Source organism: Trichechus manatus, unplaced genomic scaffold (assembly GCF_000243295.1).
Source record: "Trichechus manatus latirostris isolate Lorelei unplaced genomic scaffold, TriManLat1.0 scaffold00103, whole genome shotgun sequence".
In the NCBI taxonomy this organism is placed as follows: domain Eukaryota; kingdom Metazoa; phylum Chordata; class Mammalia; order Sirenia; family Trichechidae; genus Trichechus; species Trichechus manatus.
In genome coordinates, this window is record NW_004444039.1 from 4,397,457 (window position 1) to 4,409,678 (window position 12,222).

Here is a 12,222-nt window from a genome sequence, read left to right on the forward strand (position 1 = left end):
TTTCTATTCCCTGGGGCCTTTTTCTGCTCCTCTGCTAGCCCTTTGCTAGCCTCTCTTTCATTTGTATCCATTCTTCTCAGATATCCACAGCGATCATCACTGATTAGGTCATTAAAAAAAAAAAAAAGAAGAAGAAAGAAACAGCCATTTAAGTATTGCTGAGCTGAGGGTTTGGATTATTGAAAAACAATGAAATTTCACTAGCTCTTGTCCTCAGTGAAGGGAACCAGGAGGAGAAGAGAGGATGAAATATTCTTTAAGGACCACATATAACATCCAGCACATGGCAAAGGGGAACAACAGGGTGAGGGTTGAACACCCTCCAGGACCAACACTGGAGCCCGATAATCATGCTTTGTGTAAGAAGGTAAGAAATAAGGTCTCCTGGGGTCTTAAAAGCTTGTGAGCAGACATCTAAGACACTCCACTGGTCTCACCCCATCTGGAGAAAGGGAGAATGAAGAAAACCAAAGACATAGGGAAAGATTAGTCCAAAGAATTAACAGACAACAACTACCATGGCATCCACCAGCCTGAGTCCGGCACTACTAGATGGTGCCCGGCTACCACCACCCACGGCTCTGACAGGGATCACAATAGAAGGTCCTGGACCGAGCCAGAGAAAAATATAGAACAAAATTCTAACTCACAGAAAAAGACCAAACTTACTGGTCTGAAAGAGACTAGAGAAACCTCAAGAGTATGGCCTCCGGACACCCTTTTATCTCAGTACTGAAGTCACTCCTGAGGTTCACCCTTCATCCAAAGATTAAACAGATTCATAAAACAAACAATAATACAAGTAGCTCAACCATGTATATGATACTAAATGGGCACAGCAGCCCAGGGGAAAGGACGAGAAGGCAGGAAGGGTCAAGAAAGCTGGACGATGTTTATTTTAAATCATATTGCGATAAAAAAAAAAAAAGAAAGAAAGCTGGACGAATGGAAATGGGGAACCCAAGGTCAAGAAAAGGAGAGAGTTGACACATCGGGGGGTTGGCAACCAATGTCACAAAACAATATGTGTATTACTTGTTTAATGAGAAACTAATTTGCTCTGTAAACTTTCATCTAAAGCACAAGTTTAAAAAAAAAAAAAAAATGTCCCTCTAAAGCAATCAGTTAATAACAATAGGTAATCCTCTGCTTTGGGCTATGCATCCATCCTTTCTCCTTAATAAGAAGGATAAAACTTCCAGGTTTGTATTGACTTCCTAGGGCAGCCATAATACAACATCACAAACTAGGTAACTTATAAGAAGATAAATGTATTCTCTCACAGTTCTTGAGGCTGGGAATCCAAGATCAGGGTGTCGGCCATGTTGATTCCTTCTGAGACTTTAAGAGAGAGTCTTTTCCATGCCTCTCTCCTAGTTTCTGGTGGCTCCAGGCATTCTTTGACTTGCAGCTGCAGTGTCACACAGCATCCACCCTCTGTCTCCCTAACTCTGAGTCTCTTCTCTTCTTTCATAAGAACACCAGTCATGTTGGATTAGGATGCGCCCTACTCCAGTATGACTTCATGTTAACCTAACTAGTAACATCTTCAAAGACCCTAATTACAAACAGGGTCACATTCACAAATACAGGGGTTAAGACTTCAACATATCTTTTGGGGGACATCATTCAATCCATAACAAGGTTCAGATTCATTCCCCCTCCTCCACCTCCTCCATCCCACTTCCTTGTATTTCTGCGTCATTGGACTTTTCTCATCACCGTGAAGAAATGACAGAAACTACATTCCAAAGGACCTTGGGCTGCCCACCTGGCATGGAAGAGTCTTACTGTGCATCATCAGACTTGGGTGGGAGACAGGGGTTCCAGCTGTCAGCGTGCTAACCTAGAGGGCAAAGGCTGCAGCGAAAGCGGAAAAATCGGGTCGCTCACCATTATGCTGCAAGTTTGAACTCCTCTAATCCAGCTCAATTCAAGAGAAGTGTGTTGTGGACTTCCTATGTGTCAGAACCTGAACAAGGTGTCCCTGGCTTTAGAAGAGCAGACGACAAGCTTTTTCCTCAGGGAAGAGCTCATTGGTCAGGAGACAGCTATAATTAGCCAATCTGTAAAATAGTGACAGTAATAACTATCTCAGTGTGACAGAGACAATGCTACATATTCACCACATCATGTTCATTTTCTCTCTGGGCACGGTTAACATTTCCCAGCATCCTCTGCAGTGCCTATGTGAGTAATCTCTGGCTGAGGGAATGTGGGCAGAAGTTCTGAACACCACATCCTGGCCTGTCCTGTGAAACCTTTTCCACTATCCCCCGTGCACTGTCTCTTCCTGGTTAGCCAGATGCATGCAGAAAATCCAGCAGAGGACTCAGAGGCCCTAGGGAAGTGGAGGCACTAGACAGAGGATTCTGGGTCCCTGTAAGATTGAAAAGAACAGAGCTCCCTGCCCAACACACACACACACACACACACACACACACACACACCATTGGATTATGATATGAACAAAACATAATCTTACTGTATTAATCCACTGGGATTTTAAGATTGTATGTTACAGCAGCTAATGTTACTTAGCCTGTCTAACATCTCATTGATTTTATTAACAGATGGTATGAAATAATATCTAGAGTGCCTATTGACAGGGAACTGCTAGAAATTCAAACTGGATTCAGAAGAGGACATGGAATGAGGGATATAAATTGATAATGTCAGATGGACCTTGGCTGAAAGCAGAGAACACCAGAAAGATGTTTACCTGTGTTTTACTGACTATGCAAAGGCATTCGACTGTGTGTATCATAATTATGGATAACATTGCAAGGAATGGGAATTCTAGAACACTTAACTGTGCTCATGAGGAGCCTGTACATAGATGAAAAGGCAATCGTTCGAAAAGAACAAGGGGATACTGCGTGATTTAAAATCAGGAAAGGTGTGTCAGGGATGTATCCTTTCACCCTACTTATTCAATCTGTATCCAAAGGGAATAATCGGAGAAGTTGGACTATATGAAGAAGAACACAGCGTCAGGTTTGGAAGAAGATTCATTACAGTCTGTGATATGCAGATGACACAAACTTGCTCGCTGAAAGTGAAGAGGACTTGAAGCACTTACTGATGAAGATCAAAGACAACAGCCTTGGACTTGAAGCACTTACTGATAAAGATCAAAGACAACAGCCTTCAGCAAGGATTACATCTCAACATAAAGAAAACAAAAATCCTCACAACTGGACCAATAAGTAATATAATGATAAATGGAGAAAATATTGAAATTGTCCAAGATTTCGTTTTACTTGGATCCACAATCAACGCTCACGGAAGCAGCAGTCAAGAAAACAGATGACATAATGCATTGGGCAAATCTGCTGCAAAAGAACTTTTTCAAGTGTTAAAAAGCAAAGATGTCACTTTGAGGACTAAGGTGCGCCTGACGCAAACCATCGTATTTTCAATTGCCTCGTATGCGTGCGACAATGAATGCGGAAGACCCAAGAAGAACTGATGCATTCAAAATACGGTGTTGGCAAAGAATATTGAATACACCATGGCCTGCCAGAAGAACGAACAAAATCTGTCTTGGAAGAAGTACAGCCAGAATGCTCCTTAGAAGCAAGGATGGCAAGACTTTGTCTCACATACGTCGGACATGTTATTAGGAGGGACCAGTCCCTGAAGAAGGACATCATAGTTGGTGAAGTAGAAGGTCAGTGATAAAGAGGAAGATCCTCAACCAGATGGATTGACACAGTGGCTGCAACAATGGCCTCAAACATAGCAATGATGGTGGGGACGGTGAAGGACTGGGCCATGTTTTATTCTGTTGTACATAGGGTCACTGTGAGTTGGAACCAACTCGATGGCACCTAGCAACAACTGAGTGTGTATTATACACACAGTACCTGACACATAGTAGGTTCCTAACACCATGCTGAAAACATCAAACCCCAAAACCAAACCCATTGCTGCTGAGTTGAATTCAACTCATAGCGACCTTGTAGGACAGAGCAGAACTGTGCCATAGGGTTTCCTAGGCTAATATTCCCTTGTAGGTATGCACCACATTTTGCTTATCCATTCATCTGTTGATGGACACTTGAGTTGGTTGCACTTTTTGGCTATTGTGAATAGGGCTGCTATGAACATTCATGTACAAGTTTTTGTATGGGCGTATGTTTTCATTTCTTTTTGGTCTAGATCTAGGAATCGTGAAGGGTTTTTAAACAGAGGAGTGAGAAAATTTAAAAGATCACTCCCTGACCTACCACTGCTCAAGGCATGGGACACCGTCACACGTATTACACCCATCATCATCCTTACGAGGTGCGTGTGAGGACAACCTGCAGCCCTAGGCACTCATTCCTCACCAGCTGCAGCCATTCAAATGCTTATAACCCGCAAGCCCGGGCCCATCCACATCCAGACTCTGGTTTTCTGCTTTGGCAAGAAACGCCAAAGGATAGGAACTGAACTGAGACAGTCTTTGCCTCAGGCGGGTTCACATCCCTGAGTTCTGCTTACTGGTGACTGGACAGTGGATCTGTCTTCCAAGATTTTCCACCTCTTGGCCTGTTCATTATCTCCGAAAGGTAACTTCCCCCCTCTCCAAACACTTCTTCCTTACCTACCCTTCAATCCAGCCTGCTTCCCTTTCCCCAAAATGGGCAAAGTACAGAGGCTATCAACAACTACAGTAATGATTGCACCACGTCTACACGGACAGAATTCTCTGTAATTCTCTCAGGACCCCTGCCCTGCGGGAAAGTATTACTGCCCTCGTTTTAAAAATGGGGGAACTGAGGTTCAAAGAGTTTTCCTAAGGCTATCCAGCTGGTAAGCAGCAGAGCCAAGTATGAAATGAGAGATGCTGATATCAGTTGGGAATGCTTTCAGCTGCATGTAATAAAAACTCCGGCATAGTGGCTTAGTCAAATGGGAATTATTTCTCTCACCTAACAATGAGCCCAAGTAAAGACCTGGTCCAGCGTGTCCAGAGAGTCAAGAAAGTCCCGAGCTTCTTGTATCTTTCTGCTCTTCCATCCTTAGTAAGGGGCTTTCATCTTCATAAGCACAAAATTCCTGCTCCAGAGTCTGTACCTTTTTATCAGAAAAATAATAGTTTTTCATAAGCCCCATTCCGTAGTGTTCTCTTACATCTCATTGGTTCATGAACAATTTGTAACATTACTTCTGGAGTCCCTAGGTGATGCAAACGGTTAATGCACTCGGCTGCTAAATGAAAGGTTGGTAGTTTAAGTCTACCCAGAGGCACCTTGGAAGAAAGGCCTGGTGATCTACTTTCAAAAAATCAGCCATTAAAAACCCTATAAAGTACAGTTCTACTCTACGCATATGGGGTCACCATGGGTCAGGATCGATTTGATGACAACTGCTTTTGGATGGCAACTAGCTAAAGAGCCCTGGTGGCGCAGTGGTTAGACACTCAGCTGCTCACCGGAAGGTCAACCGTTCAAACCCACCAGCTACTCTGCAGGAGAAAGATGTGGCAGTCTGCTTCTGTAAAGATTACAGCCTTGGAACTCTTATGGGGCAGTTCTACTCTATCTTATAGGATGGCTATGAGTCAGAATCAACTCAACGGCAGCAGGCTTAGGGGTTTCTAGATTTTGGTTTAACATCACTGCTACAAACAAAATCAGCGTCTGTTACCAGTAGATGCTGGGTGGAGAACCTGCAATGTTTGTGTGTTTTCTTCTCCCCACACCTCCGCTCTTCTGAACAGAATCCAGCCACTCGACCTGCACTACCAAAGGCTCTGCTGCCCAGCCACCCCTCGTCCAGGACATGCTGGGCTAAACCGCAAAGCAGAGCTGCTGGAGAGCCTCTCTCAATCATCCGCATATGGGCTGAGTGCACATTTCCAGGGGGAAGGGGAAAGGCTGGTCATTTCCTTTGGTTCAGGGGCTGGTGCAAAGCCCCCACTTTGGGAGGAGTTAGAAAGCCTTGGGAATATGCCAGATCCTTCACTTTCCAGCACTCACAGCTGCTGCAGGCCTTAATGGAAAAGAATCCGATGTAATGATTTCCAGACCTGCCACAAACCCCTTCTGCAGAAACTTCAAACTCTCCAAAGGGCTCAAGGATAAATTATGTATTAATCACTATCTCAAGACCAATGGGAAAGATCGGACACTCCTGTAATATCTGTGCAGCAGTGACATGGAAGGGGGGGGTGCGGGGCAAGGGGAGATGTGGGTGAGACCTGGAGAAAAGGAATCTTCTAGGTGACAATAGAATACAGAGACGACTGGAAACATCCGAGTTTGCAGGGACATTAACTTCAGCGTTTTTGTTGTGGTTGGTTGCGGTGGAATTGACTCCAGCTCATGGTGACCCCACGTGGGCAGAGTAGAACTGCTCCGTAGGGTTTTCAAGGCTGTGACCTTTCAGAAGCCGATCTCCAAGCTTGTCTTCCAAGGAGGCTCTGGGTGGGTTCGAACCAGAGCGCATAGCCGTGTTGCCCCACCCAGGGACTCCGCCTTCACAGCAGATGCATCAATTTTGTCCTGCCTTCCCTCTGGCTGAACGGGACTGCGTGACTGAGGAAACCTGATCATGTGTTATTTTTATAAACGAAAAGAACCTTGTCAGGTCTGACCACCCCACAAAACCAGCCAGGCCAGTGCTCCGAGGCCTGGCCACCTGGAAGTTGATGAAGTGTTACGTCAGTTTTCCCCACATCCTGCCCTTCTGAGAAAGGTGTGGGGGGACATTAACTCAAGGCGTGTGCTCTCTGAGCCCTGAGCACCCGCCCTGCTCTCTGAAGATTAAAACTATTGGAAGCATTGCTAAAGATGAAGTCATCTTGGACTTTTTGTCAATGTCCCCCTAAATCGAGAGCCTGGGAGAGGTCATGTGATATTGAGCAGGAAGCGCTGAATCACGGGAAGGGCACAAGCTTCAGGGGCAGGAGCCTCGGTTCTAGACCTGGATTCCAGACTTTCACGAGACTCCCAGCCATCCCCCGGCCTTCTCACCTACAAAAGGAGGGTTGGAGTTAGCCGAGATTTAAGACCACACCCTGGTGGTGCAGTGGTTAAGAGCTACAGCTGGTAACTAAAAGGTCAGCAGTTCGAATCCACCGGCCGCTCCTTGGAAACCCTGTGGGGGCAGTTCTACTCTGTCCTATAGGGTCGCTATGAGTTGAAATCGACTTGACAGCAATGGGTTTGGTTTGGTTTTCCAGCACTAATTCCGTAACTCTAAGGACAAACTTCATCGCACTAAACTACGTGGTATGTTCTCTTAGTATGAATTTTCTCAGAAAATGTGAATTAATCAAAAATATTCGTGATAACAACGTTTGAGGGGTTTCCACGAGGCTGGCTCTTTAACCTGCTAACTTTTAGTCCTTACAGCAATCCTGTCACTGGGTTGTTGTTGTTTTTGCCATCAAGTTGGTTCTGGCTCGTGGCAACCCAGTGAATAATGTAAGAAAATGTTGCTTGATCCTGCGTTATCCTCACAATCGTTGGGATGCTCAAGTCCGCTGTTACGGCTGTTGTGTATCTTGAGTGCCTTCCAACCTAGAAGGCTCATCGTCTGGCACTATACCGGAAAATGTTCTGTTATGATCCATAAGGTTTTCACTGGCTAATTTTCAGAAGTAGATCACCAGGTCTTTCTTCCTAGTCTCAGTCTGAAACTTGTCCACCATGGGTGACTCAGCTGGTATTTGAAATGCTGGTGGCATAGCTTCCAGCATTACAGCAACATGTAAGCCACCACAGTATGACAAACTGACAGACGGGTGGCTGATTATGGGATAGGTAAGTATTAGTAACGGCTCCAATCTACAGATGAAGTAACTGAGGCATGGAGAGATAAGTAATCAACCACTATGTATGCACCGAACGTCTCAGAGGCAGCTCCAACTTAACATGTCCCCAAATGACCTTCTGATCCCCCACTCCACCCCATCCAAACCTGCTCCTCTGCTAATCTTTCCCTGCTCTATAAATGGCGACTCCATTTTTCCAAATACCCAGGCCAAAAGCCATCAAGTTTCTCTTACACCCCACCTCCAATTCATCACAGATTATGTCAGGTTTACCCTCAAAATATACCCAGAATCCACTATATCACCACCTCCACTGTCACCACCCCAGTCCCAGCCTCCATTTTGTGTTGCCTGGACTATGGCAATAAGAATCCCTGGGTGGCGCCAAAGGTTAAGCACTCAGCTACTAACCAAAGGGTTGGGGGTTCAAGTCCACTCAGAAGAACCTCGGAAGAAAGGCCTGGTGATCTACCTCCAAAAGGTGACAGCCATGAGAACCCTAGGGAGCATAGTTCTACTCAGTATACATGGGGTCACTATAAGTCATAATCAACTCCACAGCAATTGGTTTGGGTTTTTTTTTTTTAACCACAGTGCTAACCGTCTTACTGGTCTACCTATTTCTAACCTTCTGTTCTCCCACACACACACACACACACACACACACACACACACACACACACACACAATCACAGAGTACTTTCTTCATTAAAAAAAAAAAAATTTCCATAGAGTCAATTCCAACTCATAGCGACTGTATGTAGCCAGCATGATCCTTTGCAAATGTAAGTCAGATTATGTCATCCCTCTTTTCAAAACGTTCAATGACTTCCCTCCCGTCTTACTCAGGATAAAGCCCAGAGTCTTTGCTCTGGCCTGGTGGTGTAGTGGTTGAGAACTCAGCTGTTAACCAAACGGTCAGCAGTTTGAATCCACCAGCCCCTCCTTGGAAACCCTATGGGGCAGTTCTACTCTGTCGGGATCAACTCCACAGCAACAGCTTTGGCTTTCTTTGGTTTATAAGGTCCTCCAAGATCTCCCCCGCCCCAACCTCTCTGATCTTCTCTCCTCACGGGTCGCTCTTCTTCAACCACACTGGCCACTTCGCTTTTCCTCAGACACACCAAAAGCCTTAATCGCCTATGAAACAACCCACTGTGGATTCCTGCATGATATCATGCCGTTAAAACACCAATTACCTAATTATTTGACTCTTAACGGACTCACTAGTGGCTATGTTTATGTACAGTATCCTACAATACAGGAAGAATTACATTTTCCTTCTACTCTAAAAGGAACTATAGTTTATAATGTAAATAAACAATAAAATGGTTTGTTGCCAATACATAATGAATACAAATACAAGTATCAAAACAGAATAAACAATGTTTAAATGGCTAGTTACCGAATGAAGAGTTGCATGAGTTGCACGTGTGAGAGAGGGAACCTAGAGTCACTGCCACTGTATGGCTGTGGGGAAGATAAGCCAAGTTGAGCTGGGGAAGCAGTGAGTGAAGCCATCATGCCTGTGGTACATCCATCTCCAAGTTAAAGACCAAGTCAAAGACTTAGTGGGCTGTCTTCTCTGTGGCGTTCAAGTTTCTGGAAGTGGATGGATGGCTATCGATAAATGAGTCAACAGGATTTAAAAAAAAAGCACAAACACTCAAAATAGGCATCTGTTTTAGCTACATGACTGTATAATTTATTATCTACACCAGGACAATTTTGAGAGTGAAAGAGAGCACTAAAAATAAATAAAATACATAATTTTTGAAGTGTGGGTTGACAAATGGGTTTTAGTATAATGGTAGGTCTATAAAATTTCTAGTCAAAAATTATTTTCCCCAAAATAAAATTACTTCTAAAAAAATAAAAACAGCATGTTAATGTATATTACAGCAATAATTTTTAATTCTTTATATTGATTTGTCTGAACATTTAAATATAACATAAGCAAGTTATAAATTCATAACCACCCATTTTCATCAGCTCTGGAGTCATATCTATCTTTAATACTATGTCACTGATATTTTTCTAAGACATGTATTTTTAATTTTTTTTTTATAAAACTCAAAGTTTCATTTTCTAGTTAATCAATTTGAAATTGTTGACACCTTCAATTTACTCTTCTCAATAAACCAAAGTATTTTTAATTAATACTCTTTCTATAGACAGTGAGGTGACTCGTAAGCTAAGAACTAATTCTGATAAATGGAAGATATTCCTCATTCAATGTCATTGGCGCGTGCTAATATTTCAGTCTAAATCTTTTCACAGGTACCGTTCAGAGAAACTTTCTTTGACAAATATTTTACATTACTCATGAAATAAGTTGTCTTGATTTATGGTTTTCGAATGTTCTGTCTAACTGAGATGCTGCCAGTTCACAAGCCTTCTCAATTTCAGTCCATTTTCATTTCATCCCGGTTGCTGTTTGGTGTCCTTGTGTCGATTCTGACTCATAGTGACCCCAAACCTTCAGTTAGCAGCCCAGCCCTTAACTTTTGCGCCACCGGGAGCTCCTTTCCATTCCAGTACAGAGTATAAAACCATCCAATCCAGAGCAAAAGCTCCACCGAAAGAGTTAGCCCACAAGTCAAACTATTCCAAAGCATAATTACATATGCTGAAGTTTAAATTATTGAATTTGTTTAGTTCCTTCTTTTGGTGTGGTAAAGGTAGGTTTCAATGTCTTCCTGGTTGTAAGTTTTATCTTCACTAACTGCATTTTGCTAAAAGCCTCAAAAAGCTTCAAGCCTTTTGGCTCACCATTCCTTGAATACTTAATTAAAGATTACACCTGATTTTGAACAAAATGCGAACAAAATTTAGAGGGCTTACTTATTTAAAAAAAAAGAAAGTAAAAATCAATATATTGTTTTATGCTTGTGTTGATTTGCTAAGTAGTCCTTGAAAAGCGCAAACGTTTCTAAAATCTAAAAGCACACAGAAAAGAAAAAAGCTCCTAAAACCAGGTTGAAGCTTTTTTTTTTAAATGTTCATCATTATCTCTATCACACATATCTTATAGTTCCGTTTCTCTGTATAGAAATAAAAATATTTATAATGTCTGTCAACTATAGTTTCTATTTGATGGTAGACTATCCCAGCTTGTTTAGGTGCAATTATGAACTACAAACACACTACATCTAATTCCAAATACATTTCTGCCCTATAGGTTTCTTCATTTAGTAATAACACTGTTTTTCCCATGATGCTGTGCTCCACCCAAATCTCTTTTGGTAGGACCACCAAGAAACAGGTCATTCCACCTCCCTTGTTGCAATTTTGGAGTGAGCTTACAAATTACGATAATGTCACATGCTGTATCTTTAACAGAATGAACTTCCAGAAACTTTACTTTGAGCCCATGAATTGGATGAAAAAAAGCAAGCCACAATTTAAATGAACTGTTCATCTGTTGAAGTCACTGATACAAACTGTACCATTTAATTATTCGTGAAGTCATTCTTCTAATGGTGCCAACTCATTAACAGCTATCACTCTTCCTGTGTGCAGAAGAAAAAGTGAAATCTATATTAAGGAGAAGTAATCTAGAAGAATAAGTATTGGGCCTAACCGAAAAGCCATACAGCAGAGTGTGTTGTATAAACACGGCTGCACGTGTTAAATCGTCACGGCCAGACATACTTTTCTTACAACTACTAATGTTTGAAATCGATAGTGATAATTTTTCATAAGCATTTTCCTGTGGTCAGTTATATTCTACAGCTCCCAGAGTGTATGGCCGATGTTGACGAGCATTTTGTGCAAGTTACCCGTTCATCATCAACATTCTTGAGAAAAGGATATTTGGTATTTAAATTTTCATTAAACGTGCACTCTTTTAGCTCAAGGCAGCTGAAAGGATTTCTTTGCAAAAAGAAAGACAAAAAAGAAGGCAAAAAGGCTTTGTTTCACAGTAAGATGTATACTTAGGTTATAGATTTATACCATAGAGTAAATGACAAACCCCTGGATAGCAACGGCAAGATCATTCAGAACGTTCTGGATACACACCACGATGAGACTGCTCAGCCTCTATTTCCCACATGCCAAACCTAAAAAGAGTTTCTGGGTGGTACAAATGGTTAACATGCTTGGCTGCTATCCAAAAGGTTGGAAGTTTGAGTCCACTCAGAGATGCTGCAGAAGAAGGGCCTGGTGATCAACTTCTGAAAAAATTAGCTATTGAAAACCCTATGGAGCACAGCGCTACTCTGACACACATGGGGTCACCATGAGTCAGGGTCAACTCGATGGCAACTGGTTTTTTAAACCTAACATAGATCATGTCTCCCTGACTTCCTTGCTTTGCAGCCTGGAGGCTCCGTGGTCTCAGGTAGGCTGCGGCACAGGCCAGGCATAATGGGCTGGTACCCTCAGCTGCCAGCAGGCCCAGGGGCCTCAAATGCATCTTCCACCATTAACAGACCAGAAGGAGTCCCTTG

The 12,222-nt window shown here is 42.8% G+C and overlaps 1 long non-coding RNA gene across 1 annotated transcript; it reads right to left on the bottom strand.

Moving 5' to 3' along the window:
* Positions 1 to 1,895: 1,895 nt before the first annotated feature.
* Positions 1,896 to 9,321, bottom strand: LOC111821756 (uncharacterized). Its single transcript, XR_002825094.1, has 3 exons — positions 9,174 to 9,321; positions 4,920 to 5,064; positions 1,896 to 2,066 (listed from the first exon to the last, which is right to left on the bottom strand). It is a non-coding gene; the product is annotated as an uncharacterized LOC111821756 (long non-coding RNA).
* Between the last annotated feature and the right edge of the window lie 2,901 nt (positions 9,322 to 12,222).